The 18548-nt window shown below is 44.4% G+C and overlaps 1 protein-coding gene and 1 non-coding gene across 3 annotated transcripts in view; one reads left to right on the top strand and one right to left on the bottom strand.

Annotated features, from left to right (window-relative positions):
- The window catches only part of RAB7A (RAB7A, member RAS oncogene family), a 69381-nt gene that overhangs the window by 34796 nt on the left and 16037 nt on the right, over positions 1–18548 (bottom strand). The gene's annotated exons all lie outside the window — the stretch shown is intronic.
- On the top strand, positions 8969–9075 carry LOC136130132 (U6 spliceosomal RNA). Its single transcript, XR_010656324.1, has one exon. It is a non-coding gene; the product is annotated as a U6 spliceosomal RNA (small nuclear RNA).

The raw sequence follows: 18548 nt of genomic DNA, 5'->3' as shown, positions 1-18548 counted from the left end.
TGAGAGACCAACCAAGGGCTTGGGACCTGAAGGCTCTGGTTCAAATCTGGGCTCTGAAACTTACGAGCTGTGCAAGTTGAGGTAAGTAATTTGCTCTCCTTGGGCCTTACACTGAATTCCTAACTCTGTAAAAGGTGGGTGTGTTCCTGAGAAGATATGAGAATGAAGAGGCAGAGGAGCCAGAGACCAACGTGTCTCTACTTCTCAAATTCCTGGAGCTACAACTGGGTCCTGGTGACATTAATCCAGTACAACGTTTTCCAACTCAGTGCGCTGTGGGGTTCCTTGTCCTGTGACAGCTCAATTACAGAACCTATTTTAGTCTCCACCCTTCTTCCTGAGATGAACCCCATGACTGAGGGAATCTTCCACCAAATACAAAACTTAAAATTAAGATACATTCTTTCTTAACATTTAAAGATACAAGGAACAGCAGCAAGAGTCCAATCAAGAACGAAGCATCTGCTACAAACACACACAGCCCTCAGGGACACCAGTAAGCCCCAGCCAGTCCACCTGTGCTGAAGTACAACTCCAGAACACACATCCCAACGGGCATCAACCCATGAACACAGAACAGACTACACGGAAGCAAAATAATCCGGGCCCCCAGGACTAAAAAGTCAAAAACGGAGAAGAGAGGTGAAAACACGAGATGTCTCGCCGTCACCACGCTGGGCGGGACATGGATTCCCAGGTTCTCCTGGGAGGCTGCCAGGAACCCTCCACCCAGTCCACGGCAACCAGGAGCAGTGCAGTGATGGCCCTGACCGCACACCAGGCTCCTGCCCACAGCCTCCCACTTCTCCAGATCCAGTCCCTTTCCAGCGCCCTCAACTCATCTACCTCGGACTCTGCCGTGACATGTTTTTAACTGGAATGACCTTCCTGCCCCTCCTCACCGTCACTGCTTCTCACACCTATTCACCTATCCTGCCTAACCCAACCCAAATAACACCGGAACACCTTCTAACGTGAAGAAATCTCTAGGTTCTCAGCTGGCCCCTCCACCTATACAGACACAAACGCAAAAACATCACATGAACTCTGATGTGCTCCACTGAAAAAAGGCACTCAAACACTGGCAGCCTCAATACACAATAAACGTGTGCCCAACTGCATTACTCCAGAGGACAGGATCCGGACCAGTGGTTTAACAAATGAGTTTTGAATCAAGGAAACGGAATAACCACCAGTTGCTGAATAAAGTAGGATATATCAAGAAGCACAGGGAAAACACTGTCATGGTAAGCAGAAGACAGGACACTCATCAGGAAAGCAAATGTAAGATTGAACTAAATGTACCATATGATTCCTTTCTGCAGTCATGACTTTATAATCAGCTACCAAAAATGTTACAAAGTGTAAATTCTGATGAAGATTATTTCACATAATAATTCCTCACTCTGAAAGCCCATGAATAGAGAAAAACAATTAGTGTATCCTGCCTTTTCAATAGGAATTGTAGGACTTCCCTGGTGGCATAGTGGTTAAGAATCCGCCTGCCAATGCAGGGGACACGGGTTTGGGCCCTGGTCCGGGAAGATCCCACGTGCTGTGGAGCAACTAAGCCCGTGCGTCACAACTACTGAGCCTGCACTCTAGCGCCTGACAGCCACAAATACTGAGCTCACGCACCTAGAGCCCGTGCTCCACAACGAGAAGCCACCGCAACGAGAAGCCTGTGCACCACAATGAAGAGCAGCCCCCGCTCGCCACCAACTAGAGACAGCCCGCGCACGGCAACGAAGACCCAACGCAGACAAAAATAAATAAATAAAATAAATTTATGGGGGGAAAAAAAGGAATTGTACAAGTGGAGAAAAATTTGCCAGTTGACAAGTGGGAAAAAATTTTTAACACATGAATGCCAGTAGAAGGAATACATGATTAAAAAATAAGGACCTACTGTATAGTACAGGGAACTATATTCAGTATCTTGTAATAACCTATAATGGAAAAGACTATGAAATAGAATAGATATATATCTGTATCATTTTGCTGTACACATGAAACTAATACAACATTGTAAATCAACTAATTTTAAAAAGAGAGTAGAAGGAATACAGAAGGAATGACTGAAATAGAGTTTTAAAAAATCATTTTGGGACTTCCCTGGTGGCACAGTGGTTAAGAATCCACCTGCCAACGCAGGGGACACGTGTTCGAGCCCCGGTCCGGGAAGATCCCACATGCCGCAGAGAGGCTGGCCCGCGTACGGCAAAAAAAAAAAAAAAAGCCTGTTGGCTTGGCGACTGCAATGACCTTTTTGCCAGTCAGAGTACATCTGGCCATTCTCAAATCAGACTAGTTCCCTGAACTGTAAGAAGTACTTGTGAAGCAGAGGTACGGTAAAGATCAGCATAGTGATGCTCTGGGGCCTGTCTCTAGGAAGAGTAACTCTGTTAACGCCAGATGTGCTAGTCAGGGTTCTCCAGAGAAACAGAACCATGAGGGTGAAGGAACAGAGCCTAATGGTTCGGTTGACACCAAATCTGTCGTTAAAAATAAACTTCATTAAGTCAGAAAAAGATAAATACCGTATGCTAACACATATATGTGGAAACTTAAAAAAAAAAAAGGTTCTGAAGAACGTAGGGGCAGGACAGGAATAAAGACACAGACATAGAGAATGGACTTGAGGACACGGGAGGGGGAAGGGTAAGCTGGGGTGAAGTGAGAGAGTGGCACTGACATATATATACTACCAAATGTAAAATAGGTAGCTAGTGGGAAGCAGCTGCATAGCACAGGGAGATCAGCTCGGTGCTTTGTGACCACCTAGAGGGGTGGGATAGGGAGGGTAGGAGGGAGATGCAAGAGGGAGGGGATATGGGGATATATGTATACGTATAGCTGATTCACTTTGTTATACAGCAACAACTAACACAACACTGTAAAGCAATTATACTCCAAAAGAGATGTTAAAAAAAAAAGAATGTATACATAAATGTATCACTGTCACTTTGCTGTACGGCAGAAATTTACACAAAATTCAACTACAATAAAATTTTTTTGTTTGTAAAAAAAATAAAATAAACTTCATATGTATGAGATTTATGTTTATGTAACACTGTATGAGATTATATAATACATACATGAGATTTAGTACTTAGATTTAGCAAGGAAGTTCTCACGTGATTACGGAGGCCGAGATGTCCCACGATCTGCAGTGTGAAGGCCTGAGAACCAGGCGAGCTGGTGGTGTCAGATCCAGTCTGAGACGGAAGACAGGAGAAAACCTGCAGACAAAGTGAATTCTCTTCCTCAGCCTTTCTTTCTAGTTGGGCCTCCCAGGATTGGATGAGGGCAGCCTGCTTTGCTCAGTCCACACATTCAACTGTGAATCTCATCCAGAAACACGGCAAAGACACCCCCAGAATGATGCTTTAGGCAAATACCTGGGCATCCCTTGCCCGGTCAGGTTGACACACAAAATTAACCATCACACCAGGCAGATGTGAAAACCCGGCAGACTGCAGGGCTCAGGCCAAAGTCCAGCTCCTTAGGCTGAGGAGGAAGTGCTGAAGAACAGGATGTCAGAAGTTTCCGAACACTCTGCTTCCATTTCAAAGGTTACTATCCACAGGTTATTACTGAAGTATAGGTTTAAAGGGACTCAAACTGTGCTGGCAAGATTCTGGCAAAATAAAGATCCACATGCCTCAGAAGATCACCGATGCACAGCTTGCCTCAGATAACATTCAGGAATATCACTGCCAAACACTAACTCAAGGTGGAAACACACCAGTACCACGCTGCAAAGGCAAAGGGCCGAACAGTCCGTAACTAGGTCAGGTTTGCGTGCTTTTGCACAGGTCCACGCAGCGCTGCTGAGCACACTACAAGGTGGTGACGCGTGGTCGACGTAGGACAGCAGCTTTAGAATAGAGGTTCTCCGCTTCCCTACTGCTGTTTACCAACCTTGATGTAACTACAAAATCACATTTCAAGGTCAGAGATCTGTCAGTTAAGATGCTGTCTGGCTTTTATTTGGGAGAAAGAACTTGTTTGAAGAGAAGATACTGATCTTAATTTCTGCGTGTGTTAAGAACATCACCCTGTGGTGCAACCATCACAACTACCTATTTCCAGAACTTTTTCATCAGGACAAACAGAAACTCTACACAGATTAAGCAATAACCCCATTTCCTGCCCCCCCCCGCCCACCGCAGGGAGAGGTAATCTCTATTCTACCCTCTGTCTCTGAATTGGCCTTATCGAAATAGCTTTTGTACGCGGGGTCATACAATATTTCTCCTTTCCTGTATGGCTTATCTCACTTGGCACGCTTTCAATTCAAGATTCGTCCACATTGCAGCCCACACCAGAACTTCATTCCTTTATATGGTGAATAATACACCGCTGTACCTAGATACCATATTTGACTTATCCATTTACCACTTGATGAGCACACAGGTACTCTCTACCTGTTGACTGTTGTGAATAATTCTGCCGTGAACAATAGTGTACGAGTATCTGTTTGAGATTCTGATTTCAAATCTTGTCGGTATATACACCTAAGTGCCAGGACATACAGTGCTTTTGTTTAATCTCCTAAGGAACCACCACACTGCTTTCCACAACTCCAGCACCATATTACATTCCTACCAGCAATACACGAGGGTCCCAATTTCTCTACATCCTCACCAACACAAATTTTTTGCATTTTTAAAAACAAGAGCCATCATAATCCGTGTGAAGTAGTATATTACTGTTTTGAATCTCCTATCGACTAGTGATGCTGTGTATTTTGTGTGTGTGGATCAGCCATTTCTATATCTTCTTTGGAGAAATGTCTATTTGGGTCCTGAACCCACTTTTAATCAAACTGCTTGTTTGTTGTTGACTTGCAGGAGCTTTAAATATGTATTCTGAATATTAAGCCTTATCAGGTGTATGATTTATAAACATCTTCTCCCATTCTGTAAGCTGACTTTTTACTCTCCTAATGCTGTCCTTGGAAACACAAAAGTCTTTAATTGTGATAAAGTCTAATTTACCTTTTTTTTCTATTGTTGCCTGTGCCTTTGGTATCATATCCACAAAATCACTGCTGAATCCATCTCTTGAAATATCCCCGATTTCAACTTTTTTTTTTTTTTTTTTTTGGCCACACCACGTGGCATGTGGGATCTTAGTTCCCCAACCAGGGATCAAACCCACGCCCCATGCAGTGGAAGTATGGAGTCTTAACACCACTGGACCACCACAGAAGTCCCTCAAAGTTTTGACTCTTTAGATTTAGGTCTTTGAGATTTAAATACAAGATGTGACACCATAAAACTCCTAAAAGAGAACACAGGCAAAACATTCTCTGATGTAAATCATACCAATGTTTTCTTAGGTCAGTCTCCCAAAGCAACAGAAATAAAATCAAAAATAAACAGATGCGACCTAATCAAACTTACACGCTTTTGTACAGCAAAGGAAACCATAAACAAAACGAAAATACAACCTATGGACTGGGAGAAAATATTTGCAAACAATGCAACTGACAAAGGTTTAATTGCCAAAATATACAAACAGCTCACACTACTCAATAACAAAAAAACAACCCAATCAAAAAATATGCAAAAGACCTAAACAGACATTCCCCCCAAGAAATACAGGCGGCCAACGGGCACATAAAAAGAGGCTCAACATCGGTAATTATTAGAGAAATGCAAATCAAAATTACAAGGAGGGGGATTTCCCTGGTGGTCCAGTGGCTAAGACTCCGCACTCTCAATGCAGGAGGCCTGGGTCCGATCCCCGGTCAGGGAACTAGATCCTACATGCTGCAACTAAAGGATCCTGCATGCCGCAACTAAAGATCCCACATGCTGCAACTAAAGATCTCACGTGCCACAACTAAGACCTGGTGCAGCCAAATTAAAAAATAAAATAAAATACAATGAGGTACCACCTCACACAGGTCAGAATGGCCATCATTAAAATGTCTACAAGGGGGGGCTTCCCTGGTGGCACAGTGGTTGAGAGTTCGCCTGCCAATGCAGGGGACACGGGTTCGTGCCCCAGTCCGGGAAGATTCCACAGGCGGCGGAGCAGCTGGGCCTGTGAGCCATGGCCGCTGAGCCTGCACGTCCAGAGCTTGTGCTCCGCAACGGGAGAGGCCACAACAGTGAGAGGCCCGCGTACCGCAAAAAAAAAAAAAAAAGAAAAGTCTACAAGGGGAGCCTGTGCTCTAGAGCCTGTGAGCCACAACTACTGAGCCCATGTGCCACAACTACTGAAGCCCATATGCTCTAGGGCCAGCGTGCCGCCAACTCCTGAGCCTGTGGTGCTGCAACTACTGAAGCCCGCATGCTTACAGCCTGTGCTCTGCAACAAGAGAAGCCTGCACACCTCAACGAAGACCAGTGCAGCCAAAAAAAAAAAATGGCTACAAGGGACTCCCTGGTGATCCAGTGGTTAAGAATCCGCCTTCCAATGCAGGGGATGTAGGTTCAATCCCCAGTCGGGAAACTAAGATCCCACATGCCGTGGGGCAACTAAGCGCACATGCCACAACTACTGAGCCTGAGCACTCTGGAGCACACATGCCACAACTAAGATCCTACATGCCGCAACTAAGATCCGACGCATCCATATAATTTTTTTAAAGTGTACAAATAATAAATATTGGAGAGGGTGTGGAGAAAAGGGAACCCTCCTACACTGTTAGTGAGAATGTAAATTGGTGCAACCATTATGGAAAACAGTATGGAGGTTCCTCAGAAAACTAAAAATAGAATTACGATATGATCCAGCAATCCCACTGCTGGGCACATAGCCAGACAGAACTTTAATTCAAAAAGATACATTCCCCTATGTTCATCGCAGCGTTATTTACAATAGCCAAGATATGGAAACAACCTAAATGTCCAATGACAGATGAATGGATAAAGAAGATATGGGGTGTGTGTGTGTATGTATATACATGTATATGTGTACACACACGTACACACACATACACATGCTCTGGAATATTACTCAGCCATAAAAAGGAAAGAAATAATGCCATTTGCAGCAACACAGATGGACCTAGAGAATACCATACTAAGCAAAGTAAGTCAGAAAGATAAATACCATATGATATCACTTACATGTGGAATCTAAAATACAACACAACTGAACATATCTATGAAACAGAAACAGACTCACACACATAGAGAACAGATGTGTTGTTGCCAGGGGGGAGAGGGGTGGGGTAGGGATGGATTGGGAGTTTGGGATTAGCAGATGCAAACTAGTATATATAGAATGGATAAACAAGGTCTTACTGTATAGCACAAGGAACTATATTCAATATTCTGTGACTCGCCATAATGGAAAAGAATATGCGTAACGAAGTCACTTTGCTGTACGGCAGAAATTAACATAACATGGTAAATCAACTATACTTCAATAAAATTCTTTTAAAAAAGATTTAGGTCTGGGCTTCCCTGGTGGCACAGTGGTTAAGAATCCGCCTGCCAATGCAGGGGACACGGGTTCGAGCCCTGGTCCAGGAAGATCCCACATGCCGCGGAGCAACTAAGCCCGTGCTCCACAACTACTGAGCCTGCGCTCTAGAGCCCGTGTGCCACAACTACTGGGCCTGTGCGCTACAACTACTGAAGCCCGCACACCTAGAGCCCGTGCTCCACAACAAGAGAAGCCACCGCAATGAGAAGCCTGCGCACCACAACAAAGAGTAGTCCCCACTCACCGCAACTAGAGAAAGTCCGCACGCAGCAACAAAGACCCAACACAGCCAAAAATAAATTAATAAAATAAATTTTAAAAAGAAAAAAAAGATTTAGGTCTTTGGTTTTATTTTTTTATTTTATTTTATTTTTCTTGCAGTACGTGGGCCTCTCACTGTTGTGGCCTCTCCCGTTGCGGAGCACAGGCTCCGGACGCACAGGCTCAGCGGCCACGGCTCAGGGGCCTAGCCGCTCCGCGGCATGTGGGATCTTCCCGGACTGGGGCACGAACCCGTGTCCCCTGCATCAGCAGGCAGACTCTCAACCACTGCGCCATGAGGGAAGCCCGGTTTTAATTTTTTTATATGATGATAGGTCCGGGTCCAAATCATTCTGCAGGCAGATGCTTTCTCAGCACCATTATGATTTGCTGAAGGCACTGTGCTTTCACCACCGAATGGACTTGGAACCTTTGTCAAAACTCAATCCACCATGAATGTGAAGATTAATTTCTGGGCTTTCTATTCTGTTCCACTGGTTTACATGTGTATCCTTATCCCGATACCACACTGTTTTGATTACTATAGTTTATTTATTTATTTAGCTGTGTCGGGTCTTAGTTGTGGCACGCAGGATCTCTGTTGCTGTGTGCGAGATCTTCGTTGTGGCATGAGGAGTCTTTTAGTTGAGGCATGAGGAACCTTTTAGTTGCAGCATGTGGAGTCTTTAGTTGAGGCATGCAGGGTCTTTAGTTGTGGCATGTGGAATCTAGTTCCTTGACTAGGGATCGAACCTGGGCCCCCTGCATTGGGAGCATGGAGTATTAGCCACTGGACCACCAGGGAAGTCCCCTGTAGTAAGTTTTAAAATCAAGAAGTGAGAGACCTCCAACTCTGAGCTTTCAAAATTGTTTGACTATTGAGGGTCCCATGATTTTCTACATGAATTTTAGGATAAGTTTTTCTATTTCTGCAAAAAACGTCACTGGGATTTTGATAAGGATTGCGTTGAATCTGTAGATGGTTTCCCAAGAATATTAATTTTTCTAATCCATGAATGTGAGATGTCTTTCCACTTATTTACATCTTTAACTTCTCTCAGCAATGTTTATAGTTTTTACTTTACAAGTCTTTCTCACCTACCAAGTTAAATTTATTTGTAGGTATTTTATTCCCTTTGATACTCCTGTACATGGAATTGTTTCCTTAATTTCCTCTTTGGATTGTTCATTTTTAGTCTACAGAAATGCAGTTGATGGGGACTCCCCTGGTGGTGCAGTGGTTAAAAATCCTCCTGCCATGCTCGCTTCGGCAGCACATATACTAAAATTGGAACAATACAGAGAAGATAAGCATGGCCCTTGCGCAAGGATGACACGCAACTTCGCAAAGCGTTCCATGTTTTTATTAATAAGGCAATTATATTAAAATATCTTACTAAAAAAAAGAATCCACCTGCCAATGCAGGGGACACAGGTTTGAGCCCTCGTCTGGGAAGAGCCCACATGTCACGGAGCAACTAAGCCTGTGCACCACAACTACTGAGCCTGCACTCTAGAGCCCACGAGCCACAACTAATGAAGCCCGCGCGCCCAGAGCCCGTGCTCTGCAACAAGAGAAGCCAGAGCAATGAGAAGCCCATGCACCGGGATGAAGAGTGCATGCTCGCCACAACTAGAGAAAGCCTGCGCACAGCAACGAAGACCCAATGCAGCCAAAAATAAATAAATTAGTTAATTATAAAAGAAAAAAAAAAAGAAAAAGAAATGCACCTGATTTTTGTGTGTTCACTTTGTATCCTGAAACTGTTGAACTAGTTTATTAGCTCTTAGCAGGTTTTAGTTTTTTAATTTTTTGGTATGAAATCTTTAAGGTACTCCACGTATAAGACCATGTATCTCTTTGCTTTCCAATTTGGATGTTTTATTTCTTTTTCTTGCCAAACTGCTCTGGCTAGAACTTTCAGTAGTGTTTGGAATAGAAGGGGTAAAAGTGGGCATCCTTGCCTCGTTGCTGATTTTAGAAGACAAAGTATTAGTCTTTCACCACTGAGTATAACGTTCACTGTGGGTTTTTCATACATGGCTTTTATTATGTTGAAATAATTTCCTTCTATTCCCAGTGTTTCGTTTTCATTGTGAAATGGTGTTGAATTTTGTCAAAGGCTTTTTCTGCATCAACTGAGATGACATGGTTTTTTTCCCTTTCATTCTGTTAATGCGGTGTATTCATGATCGCTGTTTGGTTGTGGAACCATCCTAGCATTCCAGGAATAAATCCCACTTGGTCATGGTATATAATCCTTTTAATATGCTGCTGAATTTGATTTGCTGGTATTTTGTTAAGGGCTTTTGCATCACTGTTCATAAGAGATACTACTCTGTGGTTTTCTTTTTTTTGTAGTGTTTGTCTGGCTTTCGTATCAGAGCAATGCTGGCCTCACAGAGTGAGTTAAGAAATCTTGCCCCCTCTTCAATGTGCGGGAAGAATCTGAGAAGAACTGGTGTTGTCTTTAAACGTCTGTTAGAACTCACCGGTGGAGCCATCAGACACAGGGCTTTTCCCTGTCAGGAGGTCTATGATAGCGGACTCACTCTCCCAGCCTGACAAGTATGATTGTCTATTTCCTGTTTAGTTCTGGCAGTCTGTGTGCTGCTAGGAAACTGTCAATTTCATCCGCGCTATCCAATTCGTTGGTGTGCAAGTGTTCCTAAGACTCTCTTATAATCCTTTTTATTCATAGAATGGGTAGTAACATCCCCACTTTCATTCCTGATTTTAGTAATATGAGCCTTTTTAAAATTCTTAGTCAATCTAAAGGGTTTTCTGCACTAATCTTTGTCAGCATTTGTAGTTATAAATTTCCCCCCTAGCACTTCTTTGCTGTGTCCCGTAAGTTTTATTTTTAAAACTTTATTTTGGCCACACCACACAGCACTCGGGACCTTAATTCCCCGACAAGGAATCGAACCCATGCCCCCTGCATTGGGAGCGCAGTGTGTTAACCACTAGATCGCCAGGGAAGTCCCATGGCCCATAAGTTTTAGTATGTCGTTTTTATTTTATCTGTCCCTAAAAAAATTTTTTTCCCACATCGCACGGCTTGCGGGGTGTTTTTGTTCCCCAACCAGGGATTGAACCCGGGCCGTGGCAATGAAAGCACCAAGTCCTAATCACTGGACTGCCACTGAATTCCCTGTCCCTAAATATTTTTAAATTTCTCTTGCGATTTCTTCTTTGGCCCATTAGTTCTTTAAGAATGTGTTATTTAACATCTACACATCTCTGGATTTTCTAGTTTTCCTCCTGTTACTGATTTCTAAACATCATCTTTGTGGTCACAAAGGTACTTTGTATGACAGTCTACTTTATAAAACATACGGAGACTTGGGGCTTCCCTGGTGGCGCAGTGGTTGAGAGTTGGCCTGCTAATGCAGGGGACACGGGTTCGTGCCCCGGTCCGGGAAGATCCCACATGCCGCGGAGTGGCTGGGCCCGTGAGCCACGGCCGCTGGGCCTGCGCGTCCGGAGCCTGTGCTCGCAACGGGAGAGGCCCGCATACCGCAAAAAAAAAAAAAAAAAAAGAAAAAGAAAAACATACGGAGACTTAAATTATGGCCCAACATATATTCTATCGTTGAGAATGACCCATGTCTACTTGAGAAGAATGCGTGTTCTGTTGGTGGTGGATAGGGTCGTGTGTCTGCTGGACCGAACTGGTTTACTGTGTCATTCAAGTCCTCCACTTCCTCACTTATCTTCTGTCTGGGTCACTCAGTATTACTGTCGAACTATTTCTCCCTTCAGTTCCGTTAATTTTTGCTTCATATATTTTGATGGCTTGTCAAATGGTGTGTAAATGTTAATCACTGTTTTTATCTTCTTGCTGTACTTAATCTACTTTACCTCAGATTAGTATAGTCGCCCTCTCTTTTGGTTACTATTTGCATGTATCTTTTCCCCACTCTTTTACATTAAACATTTTTATGTCTTTGGCTCTGAAGTGAGTCTCCTGTGGACAGCAAGTAGATAGATGCTTTTCTCTCCAATCTGCCAATCTGTCTTTTAACTGGACAGTTTAATGCATTTATAGTTAAAGGAATTACTAATAACGAAGTACTTATTTCGATCATTTTCCTTTGTGTTTCATATGCCTTATGGCTCTTCTTCCCTCACTTCCTGCATGGCTATCTTCTTTTGTCCTTAGCTGATTTTCATAGTGAAACATTTTAACTCCCTCTTCATTTCCTCTTTTGCGTATATCCTATGGCTCTTTTTTCTGATTATCATGGAACTACATCTGACATCCTAATAACAGTGTAAGGCCAATTTATACCAGCTTAACTTCAAAGACATACAAGAGGGCTTCCCTGGTGGCGCAGTCGTTGGGAATCCGCCTGCCAATGCAGGGGACAGAGGTTCGAGCCCTGGTCAGGGAAGATCCCACATGCCATGGAGCAGCTAAAGCCCGTGCTCCACAACTACTGAAGCCTGCGCTTTACAGCCCGTGCTCCACAACAAGAGAGGCCACTGCAATGAGAAGCCCGCGCACCACAGTGAAGAGTAGCCCCCGCTCGCTGCAGCTGGAGAAGGCCCGCGCGCAGCAACGAAGACCCAACGCAGCCGAAAATAATAAATAAATAATTTTTAAAAAAAAACATACAAGAACTGTTCCTATACAACTCTGACCCGCCTCCCTTTCACTTACTGATGTTACAAAATTACATCTTTATGTTGTGTGCCCCCCCACAAAGGGGGTTTTTAAGTAAGTCTTTTAACACCAGCTACAACAGCACCAGCTTTTGAAGGACAAGCCCCTCGCAGGCAGGTCTGGTGGTAAAGGACTCTCTCAGCTTTGGTTGATCTGGGAAGGTCTTAATTCCTCCCTCAGTTCTGAAGGACAGTTTTGCCAGGTATAGGATTCTTGATTGACAGCTTTCCCCTTCAATACTCTGAATACTTCAAACCATGCCATCTGGCCTCCAAGGTTTCTGATGAGAGATCTACCGATAATCTTTACTTGATCTTTAGCTCACATTTTTTTCTCGAAATAAGACATTTTTGTTTAGTTAGCATCATTAGCATAGTAAGCCTTGTTAGTAATCAGTATTGCTACTGTAGTTGGTTAGCACAGGCAGTACACAGGGAGCTCAGATACTGCAGGTTTGCTTCCAGACCAATGCAATAAAGTGAACACAGCCGTAAATCAAGTCTTTATATGCACATAAACTTTTAGGCATTTTATATGCACACAAACTTTTTTGTGCATATAAAAGTTATGTTTACACTATACTGTAGTCTATTAAGTGTGCAATAGTGTTATGTCTAAGAAAATATACATGGCCTTAATTTCAAAATACTTAATTACTAAAACTACCAAACATCCTCTGAGCCTTCAGGGAACTGTAATCTTTTTGCAACAGTAACATCAAAGATCACTGATCAAAGATCACTATAACAAATATAATAATAATGAAAAAGCCTGACGTATTCTGAGAATTATCAAAATGTGACAAAGAGACCTGAACTGAGCAAATGCTGTTGGAGAAATGGCACTGACAGACTTGCTCGACGCAGGGTTGGCACAAACCTTCGATTTGTAAAAAAATGCATATTTGCTGAGCTATCTGTAATGAGGTGGATGAACCTAGAGTCTGTCATACAGAGTGAAGTAAGTCAGAAAGAGAAAAATGAATACTATATACTAACGCACATATATAGAATCTAAAAAAAAAACGGTACTGATGAACCTAGTGGCAGGGCAGGAATAAAGACACAGACGTACAGAACGGACTTGAGGACACGGTGGGGAAGGGGAAGCTGGGACAAAATGAGAGAGTAGCAATGACGTATATACACCACCAAATGTAAAATGGATGGCTAGTGGGAAGCTCCTGCATAGCACAGGGACATCAGCCCAGTGCTCTGTGACCACCTAGAGGGGTGGGATAGAGAGGGTGGGAGGGAGGCTCAAGAGGGAAAGGATATGGGGATACACGTATACATATAACTGATTCACTTTGTTATACAGCAGAAACTAACACGACATTGTAAAGCAATTATACTCCAATAAAGATATTAAAAAATGCATATTTGCTAAGCGCAATAAAGCAAACTGCAATAAAACAAGGTAGCTAGCAATGTCAGCATAGTTAGCATTGTTGGTTAACATTGTGAGTTAGTGTAGTTAGCAGGTGGCCATGGTGCAGGGCCTCACTGAAGCCTCCCTGCTGACAAGGAGGCTTGTATGGACTGTTCAAAGCTCCTCAAAACCACTGGCCAAGGTAACTTCACTAAGGTGATGCTGGCCCAGCTGGTCATCAGGGTCCTTAAAAAAAAAAAATCAACAGAGCTCCTCCAGCCTCCAGGCACTTTTTCATGAAGTCCACAGCATGAAGGTTTTTTTTTTTTTTTTTTGCAGTACGCGGGCCTCTCAGTGTTGTGGCCTCTCCCGTTGCAGAGCACAGGCTCCGGACGCACAGGCTCAGCAGCCATGGCTCACGGGCCCAGCTGCTCCACAGCACGTGGGATCTTCCCGGCCCAGGGCACGAACCCGCGTCCCCTGCATCGGCAGGTGGACTCTCAACCATTGCACCACCAGGGAAGCCCAGGATTTTTTTTTTTTAATTATTTTATTTCTTAAAGTACAGTTGATTTACAATGTTGTGTTAATTTCTGCTACACAGTAAAATGACTCAGTTATACATATATACCTTCTTTTTTATATTCTTTTCCATTATGGTTTATCACAGGATATTGAATATAGTTCCCTGTGTTATACAGAACTTTGTTATTTATATATTTTACATATAGTAGTTTGTACAATATATGTTAATCCCGAAGTCCTAATTTATCCCTCCCCTACTCCCTTTCCCCTTTGGTAACCATAAGTTTGTTTTCTATGTCTGTGAGTCTCTTTCTGTTTCATAGTTTCATTTGTGTCATATTTTAGATTCCACATGTAAGTGATATCACATGGTATTTTTCTTTCTCTTTCTGACTTCACTTAGTATGATAATCTCTAGGGCCATCCATGTTGCTGCAAATGGCATTATTTCATTCTTTTTTTATGGCTGAGTAGTATTCCACGGTATATATGTACCACATCTTCTTTACCCATTCATCTGTCGATGGACATTTAAGTTGCTTCCATGTCCTGGTTATTGTAAATAGTGCTGCTATGAACACTTTGGGTGTACGTATCTTTTTTTTTTTTTTTTTTGCGTTACGCAGGCCTCACTGTTGTGGCCTCTCCCGTTGCGGAGCACAGGCTCCGGACGCGCAGGCTCAGCGGCCATGGCTCATGGGCCTAGCCGCTCCGCGGCACGTGGGATCTTCCTGGACCAGGGCACGAACCCGTGTCCCCTGCATCGGCAGGCGGACTCTCAACCACTGCGCCACCAGGGAAGCCCCGTATCTTTTTGAATTAGAGTTTTGTCTGGATATAGGCCCAGGAGTGGGATTGCTGGATCATATCGTAATTCTATTTTTAGTTTTTGGAGGAACCTCCACACTGTTTTCCATAGTGGCTGCACCAACTTACATTCCCACAACAGTGTAGGAGCGTTCCCTTTTCTCCACACCCTCTCCAAAATTGGTTATTTGTAAACTTTTTGATGATGGCCAATCTGACTGGTATAGGAGATACTTTATTATAGTTCTGATTTGCATTTCTCTAATAATTAGCGACGAGCATCTTTTCACGTGCCTATTGGCCATCTGTATGTCTTCTTTGGAGAAGTGTCTATTTAGGTCTTTTGCCCATATTTTGATTGGGTTGTTTGTTATTGAGTTGTGTGAGCTCTTTATTCATTTTGGAAATTAAGCCATTGTCAGTCACACTGTTTGCAAATATTTTGTCCCAGTCTGTGACTGTCTTTTCATCTTGTTTATGGTTTCCTTTGCTGTGCAAAAGCTTGTAAGTTTGATTAGGTCCCGTTTGTTTATTTTTGTTTTTATTTCTATTACCTTGAAAAAATGACCTAAGAAAACACTGGTATGCTTTATGTCAGAGGACGCAGCCTGTGTTCACTGCAAGCAAGAGGTTCGTTATAGGATAACAAAGCACCATGAACCAGCCTGTGTGGGGAGTCAGAGAAGTGATAGGGGGTGTGCCCCCCCAAAGAGGGTTGGGGTCACCTTCCTGTATAGTAGAGTTCCCTGACTGCAATATGGGACTTGTATTCTACTGTGATTTCTCCTTTTTATAACAGTGGCACGGAGCGGCCCCTCTAAGAGGCTTGACCAAAGCATGGGCTGTTCGGCAGCTTGAGGTTCTAGGGGAGCTCCGCATGAGCCAGACATCCTGGGGGGTCCATAGGGAGGAGTCTTGATAACACAGAGCAGCCCAGAGGGATGGAGGGGATGATGGAAAGGTGCCTTTTAAAAAGCAAGTTCCAGATTCCCAGGAACCTTGTATTTCCATTTTAGGTGGTGAATCTGTGTGTCAGATGTCCGTCTGGGAGCTCCCGCGTGGGCTCCTGGGAAGCCCGAGGAACGCTGCTCAGCCCACTGGCGCTGTGTGTACAGCCTTTCAATGCTCAGTGACCCTGCCCATGAGTCTGCATCTGACCCATCAGAGAGGCTCCGCCTTCGTGCCACACCCTGGGAGCACAGCTGGGGAAGCAAGAGGAGGGCTGGGACGGGCTGGGGATCTTGCTGCACTCCTTAATCTCCCCAGTTTTGGTTTTTTAGGCTAAGTAGCCCAATGTGCAGTCAACCAGTGCTGCTCTCCTTGAAATCCATCGCCAGCTTTCATCCCCTCCCCGGCCAGTCCCAGTTCCTTACTGGGCTTTCTGGACCCTGTGTGACTGGCCCGCTGCAGACCTTTCAGCACCGCCCACGCCTTGCACTTTACTCACTGCTCAGTTTCCCACAGACACTTTGCATGTGTGGTTTTCTACCTGGGATGCCCACAACCCAGGTCAAGCACCACTGGGCTCCCCAAGAGGAATCAGACACAGATCCTGTCTGAAGAGCTCCCAGTGCAGCTGGGGAGATGAGACAGGGACCCAACTACAGTGCAGTCACCTGTTTACAGGGACCAAGGAGGACACACACCACAGCGCACGCTCACCTGCGGTGGGAGGGATCAGGGCAGCTTCGTGAAGGAGGTGAAGTCTGGCTGGGCCCCGAGGCGTGGGTCTGAGTGCAGGGAATGGAGAGCAGGCATCCGGGCAGTGGGAAGCTGGGGTGTCAGGCACACGCAGGACAGAGATGGGGAGCGAGGCTGGGAGGCCGGGGCTGGACCGCCTTCTCCCCAACACACACACCCCCGCTTCCAGGACCACCCCCACTGGTGCACCGTGCTCAGCGGCTCCAGCTCAGGGCCTGGAGGCAGGCGGCTGCAATGATGGAGCGCTCAGCTCTCCTCTCCCTTGCGCCTCGGGCCGGAGTGGCCCAAGGCTGCCTCTTACTTCCCTCATTACTGCAAGTTAGAACAGGGGAGTTCGATCCATTCACACTCAGGCTGCGCTCCTTCCTTTCTGCTCCTCACACTGAATAACTCCAGTTGTCTTAACATTCAGCTTGCTGGCTCATTCTTCTGCTCACATCACTCTTAAACCCTTCCAGTAAGTTTCTTCTTTCAGTTACTATACTTTTCTGTTCCAGAATTGTTTGGTTCCTTTTTATAATTACTCTTTCTTGATACCCTCATTTTGTTCAGACACTGTATTCCCAATTTCCTTTACTTCTTTGCCCATGGTTTCCTTTGGCTCCTTGAGCAGATTTAAGACAGCTGATTTAATGTCTGACTAGTAATCCCAACATCTGTGCCTCCTCTGGGATGGTTTCTGTCAAATTCTTTTTTCTTTTTTTTCCCTGTCAATGGGCCACATGTTCCTGTTTCTTAGTTATGTTCCGTAATATTTTTTGTTAAGAAATGGACACTCTGAGTATTTTATAGTGTGCAATTCTGGAAATCTGATTCTCTTGCTCTCCAAGGATTGCTGACTGTTGCCTGTTCAGGGCTAGAACTGTCCACTTGTGAGCCCACCACTCGCTTAGCAAAGACCAGCAGACAGACTATCCCCTCAGGAAGGCTTCATCGAATCAGGTCCCGGAGTTCCAAAACAGCTGATTCCAACCCCTCTTTCCAGCTCAACGGCTGACCTGGTAGAGGAACCGGCCACTAAAGCTTCCTACTCTGTCATTTTGTGTGACATCACTGGGGTCTACAGTCTTTTAATTTAAATATCAGTGACTCAGTCCAATTTTTAGACCTCGACCAAGCTCATTCAAGCCCTTGAATCACTGCTAGTTCTCTCAGCAGAAAATGCCAGGTACATGCATATTCTTTCAATGTAAGGCATGGTTTGTTTTCCAGTTTTGGTAAAGGATCAGGATGCGTCACTCCTCCCTGAATGTAACTCCTTCCTTAAGCATCTTGTGACCACAGAAGAGCACAGCGAGAGAGACAGTGTGTGGCAACAGGCAAAGATCATCTCATCTCACAGCGCAGACCCCCCGCGTCAGCCTAGTTGCTCCAGGGTTTAAGTACTGTTCAAAGCACTAGGGTGGAACGTAGTTATTAAGAGGTGGCTGACAAGGAGCATGACAAAGAATCTACTTCTGGAGTCTTTATTCCCGGGACAACTTCCGAGTGCCTGCGGCTGCAGCTGAAGTTAATACTTCCAACTCCGTGCCCTAACCCTAACCCCATTAGGAGCCTGGACATTTGCTAGAATATTTACCTTCTTTTATCTTAATAGAAACATCTTTCTGGAAGCATACATAAGAAAAAATACAAAGAATGCTCTGTGCAGGAGAACTACTTAGCTCTCACTCCAGGAACCTTCTCTAAAACATGCCTTTGGGCTTCCCTGGTGGCACAGTGTTAAGAATCCGCCTGCCAATGCAGGGGATACCAGTTCAAGTC

This window comes from Phocoena phocoena, chromosome 10, assembly GCF_963924675.1.
Source record: "Phocoena phocoena chromosome 10, mPhoPho1.1, whole genome shotgun sequence".
In the NCBI taxonomy this organism is placed as follows: domain Eukaryota; kingdom Metazoa; phylum Chordata; class Mammalia; order Artiodactyla; family Phocoenidae; genus Phocoena; species Phocoena phocoena.
The sequence above is the reverse complement of the archived record's forward strand: the minus strand, read 5'-3'. Positions and strand labels throughout refer to the sequence as shown.